At 43.8% G+C, this 22,279-nt stretch overlaps 1 protein-coding gene and 1 long non-coding RNA gene across 4 annotated transcripts in view; both read right to left on the bottom strand.

Annotated features, from left to right (window-relative positions):
• The window catches only part of LOC105490635 (FERM domain containing 4A), a 699,298-nt gene that overhangs the window by 404,836 nt on the left and 272,183 nt on the right, over window positions 1-22,279 (bottom strand). The gene's annotated exons all lie outside the window — the stretch shown is intronic.
• The window catches only part of LOC139356022 (uncharacterized), a 40,409-nt gene continuing 19,268 nt past the window's right edge, over window positions 1,139-22,279 (bottom strand). The window contains exon 2 of the long non-coding RNA XR_011607386.1: window positions 1,139-22,279. This exon is cut by the window's right edge and continues 15,381 nt beyond it. This is a non-coding gene — a long non-coding RNA (uncharacterized lncRNA).

Genomic DNA, 22,279 nt, shown 5'->3' with positions numbered 1-22,279 from the left:
TGAAATAGATTCACTGAGTAAAGAATAGACTGTGATGGAAATTCACCGATGCAAATTGCTTCATTTTACCCTCTCTATCCTATGGAATCTTGCTTTTATTGATGGTCTTGCTTGGTGGAAAAGAAGAACCAAGAAGGTTACGTGGGTGTGAAACTGCCCACAGCACCTGATGTGCTCTGGTTTTAATAGGCTGGCATCTCACAGTGAATCTCCCAAACAATAATACAGTTGCTATGGTCTGGGTATGAAAAGAAGGTGCAAGAAAGGTCTTCAAAGGCCTACCTACTGGTATGTGATCCACACACATTTTCTGTCTCTCCTCTTGTCCCCTGATGGGAATGTGTACCTTCAAGGAACTCTAGAGGAACCAGCCTTTGTAAAGGTTCCCGGAGTGATGGCTAAATGTGTTCACAGAGGCAAAGGGTGCAAGCCCTGAATACTGCAGCTCACACTAGAACGTGACTCAGAGCGTGGTGCCCCATCTGCCCGGGACAAAGTGATAGGTTGCCTTGGCTGTTGGCATGAACTTTCTGGAGCCTAGGCCTGAAGTGACTAATCTGATGTTGCTTTTCAGATGCCTAGGAGGCAAAGGAGAGGGTCTCAGAGCTCGAGCCACACCATGTCCACTACCTGAGCCTGAGCTTGAGCACTTGATTGCTTTAGGAGAAACACCTTTTAAAAATTGTGGAATCCCAGCTACTCAGGAGAGATGGGAGAGGGGAGAATGGCATGAACCTGGGAGGTGGAGCTTGCAGCAAGCAGAGATTGCACCACTACACTCCAGCCTGGGCGACAGGGTGAAACTCCGTCTCAAAAAAAAAAAAAAAAAAAAAAAAAAATTTGGAGTCAGGTCGGGAGAGGTGGCTCACACCTGTAATCCCGTAATCCCAACTCTTTGGGAGGCTGAGGTGGGTGGATCACAAGGTCAGGAGATCGAGACCATCACGGCTAACATAGTGAAGCCCCATCTTTACTAAAAATACAAAAAAATTAGCCGGGAGTGGTGGCGGACACCTGTAATCCCAGCTACTTGCGAGGCTGAGGCAGGAGAATCGCTTGAACCTTGGAAGTGGAAATTGCAGTGAGATGAGATTGTGCCACTAGGCTCAGCCTGGCAACAGAGTGAGTCTTCATTTCAAAAAAAAAAAAAAAAAGATTGAAGAGTCATTGTTGATTGTGTTTCCAGGGATTCTTCCTTTGGGCCTAACCTCAAGACTGGGAGCCCTCAAAAACTATAAACAAACTGTGTGTAAAATAAATATGTGTGTACGGTTCTAGGTGGAGGGACTATGGATTTATCAACTTATTAACAGGGCTCTTGACCCCAAGAAGGAGAGCATCATCAAAACAACAAAATAAAAACAAAAGAAAGAAAGAAAGAAAGAGAAAGAAAGAAAGAAAATAGAAGTAAGCAAACAAGGTAGGTCAGAAGCAGGACATAGACTCCACTGTGTTAATTTCAGTTTATCAAACTGGAGCTCAGTCAGTTTTCCATCATTTTCAGTCATTTAAGAGGCCAGAGGATGATGGAGGATTGATAGGAGCCCTAGGCAATCTTTAATCTGTACGATCTTTAATGCTCACCAGCTGATTATCAGTTGATGGGGAAGGTAACTCTAATATTCTTGTAAATTTCTCTCCTCACCCTGTTCCCAAAACCCAAAGAAGAGCGCCATTGTACTAGTCCTCAATAATCCAGGAAGCAAAACTGACTGCAGAGTGAAAAGTGAAACTTTATGGCTGAAAAGTACTTTTCGTCTTAGAAATACTTTCTTTTGAGGGACTTCCAAGTCCAGGAAGTATGGGAGAATGGAACCCTTTGGGGATTTAACCCCAGTGAGTGGCAAAGTGGTGACGTGGAATAGGAGGCAGCCCTGGAATTATTCAGAGTGGAGTCGGAATTGTGGCATTGCGTTTCCCCACTGCAGGGCCTGGGTAGACTATGGAAGTTAGACCTTGGCTTTCTTCACCACCAAATAGGGACAACAATTCTGACTGCATAGAGCCGTTTTGACCATTTAATAACAAATGTATAAGGCATTTAGTGCACAGTCTAGCACATAGTCACTCAATCAAAAATAGATATTGCCTGTTTTGTTAGTCAGTAAAAACCCACGACAAGGTGGGAGGGGGTGGACATCTTGTGGAGAAGAAAGCAGAGTGGAAATAAAGGGGGTTGCTCTGAACTAGGGTAAAGAAGGCAACACCCTACCAAGATATTACTACAACTGATTCCACCTCCCTGAAGGTCCCAGCCAGTGGCAGGACCTAGAATGGTCCCCATGGATATTCAAGCCAGAGCACACGACTGCTGGGCTGGAATGGATTTGGACCAGGAAGCAGGGACTTTGCAAAATCTGGCCAGCAAACTTTGTAACTGCCTATTTGCTTCATTTTCCTCTTAATAGTACATCCTCTCTTTTGTGGGACTGATTTTTGGGAACCCCCACTACATTCCAACATTATGCCAGAATTTCATAGTAGTAAAAACAGTAATTTTTGTAAACAGAATAGGGCTCTCCCTGGTTGTCACTAAGACAATGCTATTTCTTTTCTGCTGGTTCTGGAGACTTCCATTCACTGACTGTGCCTCCACGTGCCTTCAGTTTGCTCAGAAATGTGGTGGGTAGGCCGGGTGTGGTGGCTCATGCCTGTAATCACAGCACTTTGGGAGGCCAAGGCGGGTGGATCACTTGAGGTCAGGAGTACAAGACCAGCCTGGCCAACATGGTGAAACCCTGTCTCTACTAAAAATACAAAAATTAGCCGGGCGTGGTGCCAGGCACCTGTAGTCCCAGCTACTCGGGAGGCTGAGGAAGGATAATCGCTTGAACCTGGGAGGTGGAGGTTGCAGTGAGCTGAGATCACACCACCGCACTCCAGCCTGGGTGACAGAGCGAGACTCTGTCTCAAATAAAATAAAATAAAACAAAAAATGGGAGTAGGATGTGCCTATAACAACAAAGTGTCTTATTGACAAAATATAGAAAACCCATGTGTAGCTCAAAAAGCAGGACGCTTGGCAGGATCGCAGCTACCAGGGTTCTGTGTTCAGGAACTCCAGGGGCTTGGGGAATCATGTGATAAGAAGTTGAGAAGCAAGTCATTGTGGGAAAGAAGTCTTGGCTGTGTCTACTGCTGTACTCCTCATGTAGGGATATGGCCTGTTCAGTTCATTACAGAACCAGGCTAAGAGCAGCTGAGACTTTTCTCGTACCTTTCTCAGATAAAGATGAAGATAGTAAACAGAGCAATTAAACCGATTATAATTACATATGCACAATGGGGATTTGGGGGATAAGGAGATCATTGTCCGTGTAAGTAATTAATGGTGAGGCATAGAATTTCACACTAGGTGGGGTCTTCCAAACAGGTTAAGAACAGGAAGTCAGGAGCAACGCACTGGCAAGTATTCAAGATCTTCAGGGACTAGAGGTACACTCTGACCTTTTAAAAACTGGAATTCCCCACAGTATGGGTTTCGGTGCATTAGGAAAGAGGTCAGCCCAACTGTGTCCTTCCATGGCTGCATAATTCATAATGTCATAAATATTTTTTTCCTCTCAAATTTCCTTAGAGGCAGTTGGATTTTATCTGTTTCAGAGTTGAGTCTTACTGTGGAAAGAGTTGATTAAAATAAGGAAAATGGTCAGGAGTTTGAGACCAGCCTGGCCACCATGGCAAAATCCTGTCTCTACTAAAAATACAAAAATTAGCCAGGCATAGTGGCAGTCGCCTAGAATCGCAGCTACTCGGGAGGCTGAGGCAGTAGAATCACTTGAACCGGGGAAGTGGAGGTTGCAGTGAGCCAAGATCATGCCACTGCACTCCAGCCTGGGCAACGGAGTGAGACTCCATCTCAAATAAAACAAAATAAAATGAAGTAAAATAAGGAAAATTTCGGCTTTCACGAGTTGACTGTCTTTTTGCAGTTGTCCGATCCTGCACACTTGCCGCACTTTCATCTAGTTCATGTTCTCACGTCAACAATATTTACTGAGCACCTATGACACGGAGGCAAGATTTGCCTTTGAGTGTAGGCTTTGGCGCCATCACTTACACACTGCGTGATGTTAAGCAGTTTCCTACCTTTGCTATGCCTCAGTTTTTTCCATCTGTAAAATGGGGCTAATGACATTCTTCTCACTGAGTTATTGTGAGGATTAAATGAATTAATACGCATAAAGCACTCAGGACAGTGCCTGGCAGAAAGCAAAGACACATTAAGCAGTGACTGCTCTCACTCACCAAACTGTTTCCCTGTGCCAGGCGCTGTTGTTCTGAGAACTTTCCGTGAATTAACTCATTTAATTCCCATAGGACCCTCTGAAGTAGGTACGATTACTACCCCATTTTGCAGATGGTAAAACTGAGGCTTAGAAATGGTAAGTGATGCTCTGGTTATTGTAAAGACTAATAGAGATGATGAAAGACATAATAAAATACAAATTACTATTGTGGTATAATAAAAAATAAATATTTGGTCTTTGTACCTAGTTCCTGGGTACACAGGGCTCCTGTCTTTTGTATACTAGTGAGATTGGCTCATAAGATTGTTAAGGGAGGCCCCAGGTAGCTTGGGGATGGGGGCTGGTCACCAGAAGGACCAAGGTGTAATTAGAGGGTTGGGAGTTTCAGTCCCACTCCCTGACCCCAGGGACGGCAGGGGGGCTACAGATGGAGCCCCTCACTTATGGCCAATGATTTAACCAACCACGCCTATGTAATGAAACCTCAATAAAACCCCTAATCGACAGACTTTGGAGAGCTTCCAGGTGGGTGAACCCATGGAGGTCCTTGCAAGGGGGTACACCCAGAAAACACCTGGGACCTCCATGCCCTCTCCCATGCCCTGCCCAGTGCATCTCTTCCATTTGGCTGCTTCTTTATAATAAACTGGTAAACATAAGCAAAGCATTTTCCTGAGTTCTGCAAGTCATTCTAGCAAATGATTGAAACTGAGACGGGGATGTGGGACCCCCTGATTTATTGTCAGTTTGAAGTACAGGAGGCCCAGGCTTGCCATTGGCAGTCTTGTGGCCTGAGCCCTTTACTGGGGGGATCTGACACAGATTCCAGATAGAAGGTGTCAGGATTGCAAAGGCATTGCTGGACACCCAGCTGGTGTCAGAGAATTGTAGAATCGAGAAGCATTTAATAGCCTAACCAAAATGAAGTATCTAGCCTTTCGATGCTCTGTCTCTTTCTCTGTGCTTTAACTAATGTTTTATCTTTCCACCTTGGGGCACCCTCTCCTTACTGAGTATCACACCCCATCCCTTCTCTGAAGCTACACTCACAGGTCATGCTTGGATGCTTAGCCACAGGAATATTCCGTCCGTATCTCTAGTGTTCATCCTGGGGTTTAGATCTATCTGAGCATGCTTGAGAGTATCTATGGCACAACCCTGCCAGGTGTCCTGAAAATAATTCCAAAGGAGGAAAGAATCACGTTCTGCAAGAGAAAACCAAGGAGGCAGGTCTGAGCACAAGGATAAGCCTGCCACTCAACTTGTTCTCTGTACTCTGTCCCAACAACGCCTACTTGGATTGCAGGAAGAGGAGCTGGAAATGAAACGCACAGAACACAGTGAAGAGCTGCTTCCCTGAAACCTCCACGGTTGACAGTGGCAGATTCAGCAGCCTGGGGAGCAGCAGTGACAGGTGACAGGCTCTTTCATGGTGGGGTTGGCTCTGGGAGAGAGAGGTGATGCTGCAGTTCCAGTGTCCCATGGGTAGCCTAGGCTTGCACAGAGCACCAGTTGCTTTCATGGCACCTCAGCAGCCTATGCAGTAAGCATCTCTCCAGGAAAGGGCCCTGAGCAGGGCAGGAGGAGATTACAGATGCCAGGTAGCTGCTGAGAGATCCATGGCATTGCATTTGCATGGCATCCTGAGTTGAATAGTGTCCCCCTCCTACCCTCAATTTACGTCCTTCCCAGAATCTCAGAATGTGAGCTTATTTGGAAATAGGGTGGTTGCAGATATAATTAAGGTAACATGAGGTCACACTGGAGTAGGGTAAGCCCTTAATACAGTATAGCTGGTATTCTTGTAAGAGGAGACTCAGAGACAGACACAGAGAGGAGAACACCATGGGACAATGGAAGCAGAGATGGCAGTGAAGTGTCTACAAGCCAATGGATGCCAAGGATGCCTGGCAACCACCAGAACTAGGAAAGGGGCACGGAACACACTCTCCCTTGAGGTCTCCAGAGGGAACCAACCCTGAGGAGACCTTGACTTTGGACTTCCAGCCTCCAGAACTGTGAAAGAATGAATTTCTGTTGTCTTAAGCTGCCTGGTTTGCGGTGTTTTGTTATGGCAGCCATGAGAAGCTCATACTCACAGCTGTATCTGTCTGTTTTGCATTGCTATAAAGGAATACCTGAAACTGGGTAATTTATAAAGAAAAGAGGTTGATTTGACTCACAGTTCTGCAGGCTGTACAATCATGGCATCAGCATCTACTTGGCTTCTGGTGAGGCCTCAGGAAGCTTTTACTCATGGCAGAAAAGAAGGGGAGCCAGCATGTGACATGGTGAGAGAGGAAGCAAGAGAGAGGGGAGGAGGTGCCAGGCTCTTTTGTTTTTGTTTTTCGAGACAGGGTCTCACTCTGGTCGCCCAGGCTGGAGTGCAATGGCACAGTCTTGATTCATTGCAACCTCTGCCTCCCAGGTTGAAGTGATTTTCCTGCCTCAGCCTCCTGAGTAGCTGGGATTTCAGGTGCCTACCACCATACCTGGCTTTTCTTTTCTTCTTCTTCTTCTTCTTCTTCTTTTTTTTTTTTTTTGGTATTTTTAGTAGACACGAGGTTTTACCATGTTGGTTAGGCTGGTCTTGAACTCCTGACCTCAAGTGATCCAACTGCCTCAGCTTCCCAAACTGCTGGGATTATAGGTGTGAGCCACCACGCCTGGCCACCAGGTTCTTTTTAACTCTCAGATCTTGCCATAACTCATAGAGTGATAACTCATTCTTTACTGTAAGGAGGGTGCCAAGCCATGCATGAGGGATTTATCCCCATGACCCGAACATCTCCCACCAGTCCCCATCTCCAACACTGGGGATCATATTTCAATAAGATATTTGAAGGGAACAAACCTCCAAGTCACATCCACACCTTAGACATCTTCCTAAGCACCCCCAGATTATGTGAGCAAACGTTTTGAAGGGTTTCTATAGAGATGGTGGGGCCAGGACCACAAAAACACTGTGCTGTGATTTGTTTTCTCTCTCAGGTTAATAACTACAAGGAAAAGAGGTCATACACCTGTTGTCTCTACAGAACGGTGTATTGGCAGAGACCCTTGGCACTGATCCCTGACGGTGGAGCATGGCTGATGTTCTGTGCAAAGGAGGGTGAGACCCCTGTGAATAATTCTGCTTCCCTGTAAACAAACACCTCTCACAACATGAGGATTATGGAGCAAGGCTGTGCAGGGGACACCTTATGCAGCCTGAATACCATGTGAATCTTATAGCTTTACTATCAGCACAGCACAGCCCTGCTGATCTACCCCCGGTAGAAGCTGGAATGCTCTTATTTCCCATGCTGTTCACCTCCCTAGAACTCAGCTTCCAATGTACCTTTCCCATTTTTCCTTGCCTACCTATCCTCTGTCAACTCAGGTAAGTGCCTCACTTTACTTTCCCTGAGAACTCGGTTTTACTTATTAATTTTTCACCCCTATGGCCCAGGAGCCACCCATCTTTGACTTGGAAGGAAGGTTACACTTGCTTTTTACACACAGATTGTTATGGCCCCCATCCACCTCCATCAAAAAGACCCTGGTGGCTGGGCATGGTGGCTCACACCTGTAATGCAAATGTTTTGGGAGGCCGAGGTGAGGTAAGAGGATTGCTTGAGGCAAGGAGTTGGAGACAAGCCTGGGCAATATGGCAAGATCCCATCTCTACAAAAAAGTGAAAAAACTAGTGGAGTGTGGTGGTGCAGGAGACCCAGTTGTGCAGGAGGATCGCTTGAGCCCAGGAGCTCCAGGCTGCAGTGAGTTATGAGTACACCACTGCACTCCAGCCTCAGCAATAGAGTGAGACCCTGTGGCTAGAAACTTTTTTTTTTTTTAATTAGCTAGGTACCTGTAGTTTTAGCTACTTGGGAGGCTGAGGTGGGAGGATTTCTTGAGTCAAGGAATTCAAGGCTGCAGTGAGCTCTGATCGCACTACTGCACTCCAGCCTCCATGACAGAGTAAGACTCTGTCTCTTAACAAAAAAGACCCCTGTGGTTTCTCATCGCTTCTGGAGGCCCTATCTTCAGCATGTTCTGGAACAAACCATCTCGGTTCTTTGTCTCTGGCCTTTATATCTCACTGTTGTGGCCTTGCCACCTCTTCTGTGGCTGCTGACCCTGAAGAGGTCACCTCCCTTGCCCCAGCACTGTGACTTTCCCAGTGTGGATTCAGGAAAACGGACTTTGCTTTTTCTCCCCCGCATGACTCTGTCCTAAGAGTCCACAGCCTTGTCCTAATTTCCCAAAACACAGCTTAGGCCAGTGGAAAACTTTTCATATGGCTAAACTGCAGGTTCAACGATACTGCAAAGAAAAATCAAAATTCCTCTATGAGTGTGGATCCAAGCTAGAGTCTTCTACACACCCAGCCTCCTATTTGGTACCTGGGCAGTGTCCAGTGAACAGGGGCAGGCCACCCACACCCAGCACCCTTGAGGCTCAGAGCTCCCTGTGCCTCAGTGTCAGGAGAAACTGTCCCCTCCAATGCCGAGTGATATGGTTTCACTATGTCTCCACCCAAATCTCATCTTGAATTGTAGCTCCCATAGTCCCCACATATTGTGGGAGGTACCTGGTGGGAGGTAACTGAATCATGGGCGCAGGGTTTTCCCATGCTGTTCTTGTGATAGTGAATAAGTCTCATGAGATCTGATGGCTTTATAAAGGGCAGTTTCCTTTGCTCTTGCCTGCCGCCATGTAAGGTGTGACTTTGCTCCTCCTTTGCCTTCCTCCATGATTGTGAGGCCTTTCCAGCTACATGGAACTATGACTCCATTAAACTGCTCTCCTTTATAAATTACCCAGTCTCAGGTATGTCCTTATAGCAGTGTGAGAATGGACCCAAGAGAAGGAGTTTTCTCCCCACCTGTATCTCAAAGCCACTTTGTTAAATCTTCAATTTTTGCCTTTCCCCAGGAAGATGGGAGGTGAGAGTACTGATGTACTTCAGAGAAGATCCCAGGTCTCTATTCCCTGAACCTCTGTCCCCAGTACTCAACCATGGTCATTTTGTTAATAAATTAGTGAATAGATCAATGTTCCATCGTCTTCCAAAGGAGATTCAAAGAACCAAGATTTTCAGGCTACTCTGTATGGATATGCATTGGTGGATCTGGTCTTTCCAGACACAGTCTTCATCCTCACGTCTTTATGATGTTTCCCATCAAGGCAGTAAGATGTGCAGTAATAGAAGGTAAGGCTTGTGTTCCCTCTCTTCTGACTTCCCTGCACTCTATCCCTATGGTGATCCAGCTACACACACACACACACACACACACACACACTCTCAAGACCTAAGACAGTGAATTGCACATAGCACAAGCTATATGATAACTAGATTCATTTTTCTCACAAGGATTCTGAACAAATGAAAGGTTAAAAACTGTACATTATACCTGCCCTCAGGTTACAGATATTTGCTCTTTTCTGTTTTAAAACACCAACTTTATTTCCTTTATGTAATTGAAAACTGTTTCAACTTTTTATGTTTGTGGGTTCATAGTAGGTATATATATTTATGTGGTACATGAGACGTTCTGACACAGGCATGCAATGTGTAACGATCACATCATGAAGAATGGGGTGTCTACCCCCTCAAGCATTTGTCCTTAGTGTTATAAACAATGCAATTATAGTCTTTTCATTATTTTAACATGTACAGCGAAATTATCATTGACTATAGTCACCCTGTTGTGCTATCAAACAATAGTGGGTCTTATTCATTCTCTTTTTTTTAGAGATGTAGTCTCACTCTGTCACCCAGGCTGGAGTGCAATGATACAATCTCAACTTACAGAAAACTCTACCTCCCAGGTTCAAGTGATTCTTCTGCCTCAGCCTCCCGAGTAGCTGGGATTACAGGCACGTGCCACCATGCCTGGCTAGTTTTTCTATTTTTAATAGAGAGAGGATTTCTCCATGTTGGCCAGGCTTGTCTTGAACTCCTGACCTCAAGTGATACACCTGCCTCGGCCTCCCAAACTGCTGGGCTCACAGGTGTCAGCCACTGGATCTGACCTTATTCACTCTTTATAACTATGTTTTTGTGCTGCTTAAACATATCCACCTCCCCTCAACCCCTCTGTGATTGAAAAAAAAATTTAAAGTTTTTTTACCCCAGTAATTTTTTTTTTTTTTTTGAGACAGAGTCTCGCTCTATCACCCAGGCTGGAGTGCAGTGGTGAGATCTCGGCTCACTGCAAGCTCCGCCTCCTGGGTTCACACCATTCTCCTGCCTCAGCCTCCCAAGTAGCTGGGACTACAGGCGCCCGCCACCATGCCTGGCTAATGTTTTTTATTTTGTTTAGTAGAGACGGGGTTTCACTGTATGAGCCATGATGGTCTCGATCTCCTGACCCCATGATCTGCCCACCTCGGCCTCCCAAAGTGCTGGGATTCCAGGCGTGAGCCACCGCACCTGCCCCTGCAGTATTCTTCAGTTGCAGCCTCTGTCCCAGAGAATGACTTCCTTGGACCTCTGAATAAGTAGGTCTAATTCATTCTTTCTAACTATATTTTTTGTACCCAAAAAACATTCTCACTTCTCCCCTCAACCCTCTGTAATTGAAAAAAGAAAATTTAAGTTTTGGCCCCAGTATTTCTCCAGTCGCATCCTCTGTCCCAGCTAACCACTTCCTTGGGCCTCTGTGGTGTCCGTGGCGTTGCTTGTTTGCTACTCGCTTTCTAAACTGCTGCACAGCCATCTTTCCCCCTATGGAAACCTCCTCACCATCTGCTGCAGCTCATTCATGTGCAAATAGTCAGGCATTTCACATCCAAGTTCTTTGCTGCTTCTTTGTTTCTTCTAGGGAGAGAAACAAGCTTGTGTTATAGTTCTTGTTCTCTGTCCTTCATAAGCTCAAAAAATAAATAAATAAAAGGTATTGTTGTGAGATATTTGGAAAAATTCTTGTTCCTGGCATCTCCCCAGTTAACAAGTGAGTCTTTTGTGGCTCTCTTTAGCCTTGCTAGGTCTGGCAGGCTATGTTTTTGTCACAATACCTTGAAGCCTGAGTCAGTGGCAACGTTCTGTATCTCTTCTGGCTTCTCACAGCTGAGCAACGCATGAGAAAAATGCTAGTCTTCTTCACTCAGGCTTAGGGAATGAGGCTCAAAGGGTTTTGCAATTGAAGGCATTTTGCTTACGGGTAACCGGATATTATGTAATGTAATATTGTCAATATAGTTCCTAGGCTCTTAATTATTTGCCTCTTGGTTGTGGCAACACAAACAGAGAACACACAGTCACCTGACTACTCAAATTCCAATAAATACAGGGACATCGTTCACTCAACAAAAGCAATAAAAGAGAGATGTGCCCCCTGTTCAGCACAAGCTGAATATAGTATCTTCACACATTGTCTTCACCCTAGAGCTGGGGTTATGGGACTAGGTCATGTTGACAAACACAACAAAATAATGCCAGGCTCCGTGGCTATTTTGTGTTACTCCTTCAATTCCAGAAATTTCAAGGAAAAGGCAACATGAGTCAAGCAAGACAAAAGTCAATGCATGCTGCAGCCAGTTTTGAAACCAAAGGCCCCCCTTCCCATCTACTGTGTGAATTTATAATCTTTTTTTTTTTTTTTATTTGAGATGGAGATTCACTCTTGTTGTCCAGGCTGGAGTGCAATGGCGCAATCTCGGCTCACCACAAAGTCCGCCTCCCGGGTTCAAGTGATTCTCCTGCCTCAGCCTCCCAAGTAGCTGGGATTACAGGCATGGACCACCATGCCCAGCTAATTTTGTATTTTTAGTAGAGACAGGGTTCTACCATATTGGTCAGTCTGGTCTCAAACTCCTGACCTCAGGTGATCCACCCGTCTCAGCCTCACAAAGTGCTGGGATTACAGGCGTGAGCCACCGCACCTGGCCTATAATCTTAACGCTCATTGGATGTGTTGGTTTCTCTTGGAGCCAAATTCAGTTTGCATGTCTGCGTTAGTGGACGTGATTTTGTTTGAAGTAACAAAACTCACTCAGTAATAAAAAGAAGCTCTGGTCAGGAAGTAATACATAGTTACATGCAAGTAAAACCATTCATTAATTCCCACCTAGGCCTTCCAGTGACGCTGGCATAGATGTGTGTATTTTCTGGTTCCTCCAGTGGGTAGAACTGGAGAAAAATGATTAGGAAAGTCCAGGCTTGGTTAAAGGAGGTGACAGTCCCCAAATGCTAGCTTCCCAAACCCATAGGGACAAGAAAGCAGAGGGGATTTTGGCTATCTTTATACTGAATTCATCCTCCCATAAAATTCATTTAGGGTCAATCTGAAGTTCGAGCTTACACACCTATTGCTTTTTTTCAAAGATAAATTATCATATGCTATATGTCTGAGATGCATACTTTTACTTTCAAAATATTCATTTCTCACCCTAGAATCTTTTTCCCAATTACGTTTTAGGTACGTTGTCTAGTCTAGATCAACAAACCACTGGCATGCAATGGGAGAGTCTGGGAGAGAAGAAATGTAAATGATGTATTTTTTATAACATCTATGTTACCATTCATATCCAAGACTCCATTTTCCATATTGTGGTAAAAACTAGAAAAAAATGACTACATTTCATAAGAAGGATAAAGATAGAAATTCACTGTTGATTGGGAACCTAATCTAGGGAGGCACAGATTGGATTCTCAAGGTCCTTTCTCTGCTTCTTACATGACCAGAGGGAGGTTGGCTGGTGGGAACACTGAACACATCCCTGTAGGGTGGTCTTTGAGGTTACATGAGGTCCTTTGGTGGAGGATCATATGCCACAGGGTCCCAGTGACTACGGGGTTTCCAAAGAGTTGATTGGCTGGGCATGATTACACATATCCACCTGCTAAATCATAGCTCCAGATGCAACATCCAGCACTCAGAGGCCACATGTGGACTTCTAGGTCACCATGATCACGCATAGTATCTACCCTTGTTTAGAAGGTGGTGGGGGGATCAAGGGAAAAAAATGCCCTGGTCGAACTAAAAATGATTTTCATTATCAAGACAATGACAATGCATCTGGATATAACTGAGGAGAAAATGAAATGCAAAGCATACCTTCTTTATCCAGCCATTTTGATTAAAAAACAGCTAGAAGACAAAGAGCTTACTCCAAATCATATCAGAATTGAAAGGGAGTGCCAACCTGGTCCAAACTGAATTCAGCTTTGTGAATGTCATTGTGAAGTCTAATATTTGTGTGTAAATAAAATCACATGGTTACTGTTAGCTCCTCCCTCCTCTGGAATTCCAGTGCTGTTACCTCCTAAACAAAGAATAATGTACACGCTAGAGATAGGATGTCTTAGAGACTATCTGCTCCTTCAATACAATTCCTATATTGAAGCCCCAACCACCAGGGTGGCAGTATCTGGAGAGGGTGCCTCTAAGGATGTAATTAAAAATAAATAGTATCATATGGGTAGGGCCCTGATTGGATAGGATTAGTGTCCTTACACGAAGAGATGTCAGAGAGCCCTCTCTCTTTCTCTTTCTCTCCCTGTGTGAACCGAGGAAAGGCTATGTCAGCAGACAGCGAGAAGGTGGCCACCTTAAGCCAGGAAGAGAGCTTTCACTGGGAACTGGGTAAGTGGGAACATTGACCTTGAGCTCCCCAGCATCCAGAACTGTGAGAAATACATTTCTATTGTTTAGGCCACCCAGTCTGCTTCATTTTGTTATAGCAGCCCCAGCAGACTAAGACGCCATTCCTCTGCCTGTTCAGTTGTTTGATTCAATAACAGAAGCTTCTCATGAGCATCTCAAAATTGTTCTCCATCCTCCTCGAATCAACAGGCAGGATCTGACAATTGTTTGAAATCAAGCAATGATATCCTTTGAATAGTCAAAATAGCTATCACAAATTTTGTATTTTCTATGTGCCAGGCACCCTTCCAGGCATGAATATATTTAATAATTACAACAATCCTATGAACTAGATGCTATTATTACACCATTTTATAGAAAAGGAAACTGAGGCATAGTGGTGCTAACTCAAGATTACTCAACTAGTAAGTGTTGGGAGAAGGATTCCAACCCATACAGTCTAGTTCCACAGTCTGTACTTTAACTACTCTACCTCTAAGTTTAGGCATTTACTGCATCCTCCGTTTGAGCATGACGCTAAACATTGTATGTCAATTCACTTATTTAATTATCATATCCAAGACTTTCCATTTTCGATAGTGTGGTAAAAACTAGAAAAAAATGACTACGTTTCTTTCTTTTTTTTTTTTTTTTGAGACGGAGTCTCGCTCTGTCGCCCAGGCGGGCGTGCAGTGGCGCGATTTCCACTCACTGCAACCTCTGCCTCCCGGGTTCATGCCATTCTCCTGCCTCAGCCTCCTGAGGAGCTGGGACTACGGGCGCCCGCCATCATGCTCAGCTAATTTTTGTATTTTTAGTAGAGACAGAGTTTCACCATGTTAGCCAGGATGGTCTAGATCTCCTGACCTCGTGATCCACCCGCCTCGGCCTCCCAAAGTGCTGGGATTACAGGCGTGAGCCACCGCGCCCAGCCGAAAAAAATGACTACATTTCATAAGAAGGATAAAGACAGAAATTCACTGTTGACTGGGAACCTAGTCTAGGGAGGCAGAGATTAGATTCTCAAGGTCGTTTCTTTGCTTCTTACACAACCACAGGGAGGTTGGCTGGTGGGAACACTGAACACATCCTTGTAGGGGGTATCAACTCTATGAAATAGGTACTATTATTACAATCCTATTTTGCATAAGAGAAAAATGGAAGCACAGAGAGGGGAATAATGTGCTTAAGGTTATCTAAGGTGATCTTTTTTACAAGTGGACTGCTTGGGAAGCCAGCCAGGCACTCTTGCTTCGAAGCCTGCCCTCTTCAGTAGAAGGCATTTTCACGTTCAAAGACAAGCACTGGGCCTATTTTATTTCTGCTTCTACTTTGAACTTCAAGAAAAGTGCTTTCAACATTGAAAAAATCAATAATGTGTCGAATGCCTCACTTTCAAAAGATAAAGTACACAAATCATTTCCATAGATGTGAATTTGGTGGGTGATCAAGGCGACACTCCAATTAATGGGAAGAAGATGGATTATTTGATTCACGTTTTCTGGAACAAATGGCTAGCCACTTATATGGAGAGGAAATATAGGTGAATGTTTTTTGATCTTTGGGTCCCCATGGACTTCTAAGCATGGTAACAAAGCCAAAAATAATATAAAAAATTTAAAATTCTGTAAAGCAAAACCTACCATGAATAATGTTAATAGCCTGACTCACTAGTGGAAAAATTAGCAACAGCTTTGATTCTTATATATAAGATTTCCTTTTCCTAATATACTCAGAGCACTTACAAACCAATATGGCAAAAAAATGAGCAAAGGGCAGAGGATGTAATCAAGTAGTTTTACAAAACAAGAGCCAAAATTGCCAACATTTTGGCTATAAATGTGCAATATTTAAAAACACATTCTGGTTATCAATATGCATTTTTAAAAGCACATTTAGGTCAGGCACGATGGCTTATGCCTTTAATTCCACAATTTGGGAGGCCGAAGCAGGTGGATCACCTGAGGTCAGGAGTTCAAGACCAGCCTGACCAACATGGTGAAACCCCGTCTCTACTAAAAATACAAAAATTAGCCAGGTGTGGTGGTATGCACCTGCAATCCCAGCTACTTGGGAAGCAGGAGGAGAATCGCTTGAACCCAGAGACAGAGGTTGCAGTGAGCCAAGATCACGCCAATGCACTCCAGTCTGAGTGACAGAGTGAGACTCCATCTCAAGAAAAGGCACATTTAAAGAATGGAAATTATAAAAATAAGCTATCATTTAAAATGTATTATTGATTGACAAAGGGTAGAAAACCAGGTGCTCATGATGTAAACATAAGTGGGTCCCATCTTTCCAGAGACTGGTTTGTCAATTTCCTCTGTATCCTGAGACTTTTCTACCTAACAAATGACTGATTTCTGATTTCTGTTCAGTGTCCAGCCCATTCTGGCTAAATGAAACAAGGGGAACTGGCAGGGAACTTATGACAAACATTGTCCTTATGATCCAAAGAGATGCATAGGAGGAAATACCCCTCTTCTTCCCATGGACGTTGCCACATGGTACCTGGAACTGTGATACCACTGAATGATCATGAAGCCCAAGTCAGTATGTTGAAGACACCACATGAGCCACAGGAGAAAAGACCTTATGTTTGGTGACATTATTGAGTTGCTGACTTAGGACTACAATGCCCCAACTTCCAAAGTCTCATTATGTGACAGTCAATTCCTTACTTACAAAATTTCCTTAATTGGATCTCTTGTTCCTTGCAGCTAAAGGAATTCTGACAAAATAAATCAAAACTCAAAATGCACATACCCTTTGAACACAAAGTGTAATTTCTAGAGCTTTGACTCAAGGAAATATTCAGACAAGTCAACAGAGGTATATATAACATGCTATTTATAGTACTGAAAAACTAGAAAGCCACGTAAATGCCCTTCAAAAAGAAATTGGTTGAATACGTGGTTAAGTATTTCACTTTTCCATGGCCAATAAGATGTGATATGGATTAATATTTACAGACAAAAATGCTTATTTGAGATCTATTGTTCAGGGGGGAAAAGAAGATTACAAAAGGGCACATACAAGTGGGATTACATTTATGTAAAATTATGTTTATGTGATTACAGAGCTGCATGGAAGGACATTCGCCAAGCTGGGAGTGGGGTGGAATTGATCAGCCATGGATGTGTAGAAAGGAAACTCCCAGAGATAAACATGGTCGGGGCCTGTGCGATCAATGCTGAAGGGAAAGAAAGTCTTAGCCATTGAACTTCAAGCATTTTTATACTAATGGGGAAACTGACTCTAAGAAGGCAATAAAAATAAAGCATTGTAACCAATGAGCTTCAAGTATTTCTGGTCTCATTGGCAAGATCATCTCTTGTAAGATGGTGCATCCATCTAAGTAGGTGTCACTTGTTTTCGTTTGGATGCCTTCCGCTGTAAGTTACAGAATTCCCAACTTTCAACAGCGAGGGAATTCTTGTCTCACATAACTGAAGTCATGAGTCAGAGCAGACTTCAGGCGTGATTGATTCAGGTGCCACTGATTCATCAAAGACCCAGTCCTGGCCAGGCACAGTGGCTCACGCGTGTAATTCCAGCACTTTGGGAGGTTGCAGTGAGATAGTGCCATTGCACTCCAGCAAAAGGGGAAGATACATGGATGGTGGGTGAGCAACATACAGTGTCCATTAATTCACACCAGTTGTCATTTTATTCCTCCAGCTCTCGTGTTTTAAATCCTAGTGGTTTTGCCTATAGAGACAAAATGTGCTGATCCTATAGACGTTGAATGTTTCCTGTATTATTGACAGTGCTTCTCATGATAACTCCAATTACACTACTTAGTTATGACTTACAAAACACTTAATATGGTCCAGACATGATTTTAAGAGCTCTACACTTAAGAAGCAGAGAATGTATTTTGCAGACATGACTATTTCCATTTCAAGGAATAAATCTGCTTTTTTTTTTCTTTTTAAGATTAACAGCATGTTGGTGCCAGCTCAGACTCCCAGAAGTTACGGTGTGTGTTCAGTTCCAGCTTGAATGACTCCCAGATGTTGATGAGAGTCAGTCTCTGACTCTTCAAAAGAGGCAAGATTCAGATTCTTCCTCTAGCTTCAGCCCTGATTTGGCTCATCGAAATGAGCCAGACATTGCTGTGCCATTTACATTTATTATGTTATTGTTCTCTTGACAACACTAAGATGAATTTTATTATCTCTGAAAATTTTATAGAAAATTGAGGTTCAGAGAGTTCAAGGAACATAGCCCAAATTAAAGAGCTGGAAAGTGTGATAAAAACCAGACGTCTTACCATTATTTTACCTTTTCTCATTTAAAAAAAAAAAAATTACGTCATATACTCGAATTGTACAACCTTAGACACACTCCCGGTAATTCCGTTGAAACCCACTAGGGTTTAACTGGATATCGGGCACACAGTTATCTCTTAATAACTATCTGGCCATTATCCAATCAAGGAAGGATAGACAGGGGATCACCGTTTTAAACCACACAATCTTGCATGTGGATTTAGCTAACTCCCATCTGGTGTGCATTCTAAACTCCTTAAGATTTCTATCTGCCTCAGTCAGAAAGATACCACAGTCAAAACATGAGAATTAACTCTACTTGTTATATATGTGTCACTAAAAAACCGCCCCGGGAGTTTTCAGTGCACTAAAAATTAAGAATCTGAAAATAGAAATTTTACAGCTTCCCTGAGACTTCTGAGCCCCACTGAACGGTTCAAAAGCTTAAGAGCAGCATCATATCAACCAGGGATTTGAAAAATCAAGTCACGTTCTTCCCGCTCCTTAAGTCAATACCAAGGGTAAAGATTTTGCAATCAGAAGCTCACTAGCAATTTTGCTGGGAAGTGCTCACCAATGGAATTCCACTTAATTCCTCCCCAGCTGGGTGAGAGCTACAGCCCAACAGTGGCCAAGTGTGTTGCCCTTGCAAAATATGACTCAGAAGCATTCCAAGAACTGAGATATTGAGGTCCTGAAAATAGGCTATTTTTGTATTGATGTTTTCCGTAACTACAGCCTTGCTGAAAGAATGCATGTGTTTCCCAGTTCCACTTTTCCTTCTGTAGTGCTTTTAAATTGTATGTCGTTAAGGCCACTTCCAGTAGTCTCAGAAATATTTCTCCTTGTAAAACAGTGCCCTGTGAAAACTACCATCAAATTCTTCCACTCCACATTGCCGTGGCCACCTGAGGGGAAGGCCTTGGGAAAGAATAATGCTTATTCTTGGGAAATTCTGATTTCTTCTGCGTGAACTTTTCCAGGCTCTTTGGTTATTCTCATTACTGTGGTCCTCCTGGTGAACTTCAGCAATTAGTGTATTTTGCTTATTATTTATTTATTTATTTAGAGACAGAGTCTTGTTCTGTTGCCCAGGCTGGAGTACAGTGATGTGATCTCGGCTCACTGCAACCTTCGCCACCCAGGTTCAAGCGATTCTCCTGCCTCAGCTTCCTGAGTACCTGGGACTACATGTGCTCACCATCATGCCCAGCTAATTTTTGTATTTTTAGTAGAGACATGGTTTCACCATGTTGGCCAGGATGGCCTCGATCTCTTGACCTCAGGTAATCCACCTGCCTCGACCTCCCAAAGTGCTGGGAGTAAAGGCATGAGCCACTGTGCCCAGCCTTCTCTGCTTATTTTTAACAGTGAAGCAATGGATCATTCATTGAAATGGCAGCAGAGGCAATATTAGAATGCAAAACTGCAGTGGTAATAGTATATTAGAGTGTTGCCGCCACACATTTATTGACTACCATACTGTTTTTAAGCATTTCCATGTATACTGTTGAATTTGAGTGGTAGGGAGTGCTAAATCCATGTTGTGGGCTCTTGGGGTCCTTCTTCACACCCACATTGATGATCATTATATCAGCAACAGGAGGAAACAGATAGAGAATAGCCTCGCCTATTCACTGGGATTTTTTTTTTTTTTTTTTTTTTTTGAGAGAGGATCTCTCTCTGTCACCCAGGCTGGAGTACAGTAGCATGATCTCAGCTCACTGCAACCTCTGCCTCCTGGGTTGAAGCAATTCTCATGCCTCAGCCTCCCAAGTAGCTGGGACTATAGGCATTCGCTACCATATCTGGATAATTTTTTGTATTTTTAGTAGAGACAGGGTTTCACCATGTTTGCCAGACTGGTTTCAAACTCCTGAACTCAGGTGATCTGCCCATCTTGGCCTCCCAAAGTGCTGGGCTTGCAGGCGTGAGCCACCGTACCCGGCCCTAATTCAGTGGAACTTTGTCTTTCTGGTTCTCCTTTGAGGTAGCATCCAGGTGGTGGTCACAATGAAGCCTCCTCCAATTCCCTGAAATATCTAAGACCCAGAAATCACTCACTCAAGCCCTGAAAACTTGGGTAAAATCTTACTCAAGCCCCCAAAACTGAAATATCAAGAAACAGAGTTTAGAGAAATGTCCCCTATCAGACGGGCTGATGAAACTAAAATTAAATAAACAGTGGCCCAATCATGCTTAATTTTATAAAACAAAGAAGCCCCACTCTCATGAAAGAAGACAGGAACGCTCTTTGTTCCTCTTCTGTGTGCCCCTCGCTCAGTGATTCAGGGTCTGAATATACCAGGAATAAACCAGGAAAGGGAGTCGCAACATTCTTCTCTGCATGTACCAGGTTGGAGATGTCCAGGGTCCTAGCCCCCTGTTATCCTTGCTGACATCATTCTACTGCCATCAGCATACTACAACTTCCAGAAAACAACATATGAGGTAGTATGAAGTGGGGGGTATGTATCTGTGTGTGTGTGTGTGTGTGTGTGTGTGTGTGTGTGTGTCGGTGAGGGGAGTGGGATGACGATAGAGAATGGTGGTAGCTCAGTGCCTGCAGTATACCCTTTGGACACGAAATATAATAGCAGCACATACGAGGGAACAAATATTCAGAAACACTTCATTGATTTAGAGTTGTAGAAACCTGCACACCTGAGGAGGAGAAGATCCACCTTAGTATGACAGACCTGCACCAGGAGTTGGCCAGAAGCTATTTACTGTAGCCTGCGGCCAAGCCAAAGTCACATACCTCCTCTGACAACTTCCTCTTTGTGGGGGAGCTCCCTGCCTGTCCACACAGGAAAGGGATGGGTATGGATCTGTTTCCTCAGTGCAGTGCCTTAAGATTAGGAACCTGGCTGACGGTAGCTTAGGCAGGCATTTCATATTTGTTGAAGAAACAAGCAAATGCTTTGAGTCTGGATAGACAGGATGCGTAGGGAAGATAGAGTGTGAAGTTGTATGTGTGTGTGTGTCTGTGTGTGTATGTGTGTGTGTGCTGGAAGTGGGAAGATAACTGTATAAAATGCACACAGAAGAACAAGAAAAGGGAACATATAGCATCCAAAGGATTCAGACGTGGAGCCTATATTCCTGAGTGCTGCACTCTGAATTCATGGCGGAAAGGCTCCCAAAGGACTAAGAAGGTCAAAGCAGATTGAAAAGGGATGCAGAATCGACAATGGCAATAAAAGTCATGAAACTTTATGTAGCAAATAACCTAGCATAAAAATATGCAAAGCAAAATGTATCAAAAAAGAGAAAGAGAAATTGAGAGGAACATGATCATTGTTACGAGAGACTTAAATGTACTTATTTCCGTTCCGACTGATGGAATAGAAAAACCCAATCATAATGTGGAAAAATGTTAACTATCATGAGGTGTTATCAGTAGATGTACATTTAACCTTCTATCCTTCAGGAAATAAACTCTTTCATGAGAGCTCATACACAAACTTATAATGCAGTAAGTCAAATGGAAACTTTTAGTATGTCTCGGCTGGGTGCAGTGGCTCACACCTGTAATCCCAACACTTTTGGAGGCCAAGGTGGGTGGATCACGAGGTCAGGAATTCGAGACCAGCCTGGCCAACATGGTGAAATCCTGTCTCTACTAAAAATATAAAAATTAGCTGGGCGTGGTGGCCAGTGCCTGTAATCCAAGCTACTGGGGAAGCTGAGGCAGGAAAATCGCTTGAACCCAGGAGGCAGGGGTTGCAGTAAGCCTAGACCATACCATTGCACTCCAGCCTAGGTGACAGAGAGAGACTCCCTCTCAAAAAAAATTAGTATGTCTCTCATTGATATTAATAACAAGTATTTAGACAATAATAACCAGTATAGAGGGCAATAGGAAAGATTTACTAGCAACGACACTTAAAGAAAAAGAAAGCTAAATATAGAACAATCAGTCAGCTTTATTTATGACAGCAGAACTAGGAAATAATGCCAATATATCAGGTCCCTTGCCCACTGCCTTATTAATAACACTGTCATGAGGCCAGGCACAGTGACTCACGCCTGTAATCCCAGCACTTTGGGAGGCCGAGGTGGGTGGATCATGAGGTCAGAAGTTCGAGACCAGCCTGGCTAATATGGTGAATCTCCGTCTCTACTAAAAATACAAAAATCAGCTGAGCATGGTGGTGCACACCTGTAGTCCCAGCAACTC

The sequence above is a fragment of the Macaca nemestrina genome, chromosome 9 (genome assembly GCF_043159975.1).
Source record: "Macaca nemestrina isolate mMacNem1 chromosome 9, mMacNem.hap1, whole genome shotgun sequence".
In the NCBI taxonomy this organism is placed as follows: Eukaryota; Metazoa; Chordata; class Mammalia; order Primates; family Cercopithecidae; genus Macaca; species Macaca nemestrina.
Note: the sequence above shows the minus strand (reverse complement) of the source record. Positions and strands in the feature narration are given on the sequence as shown.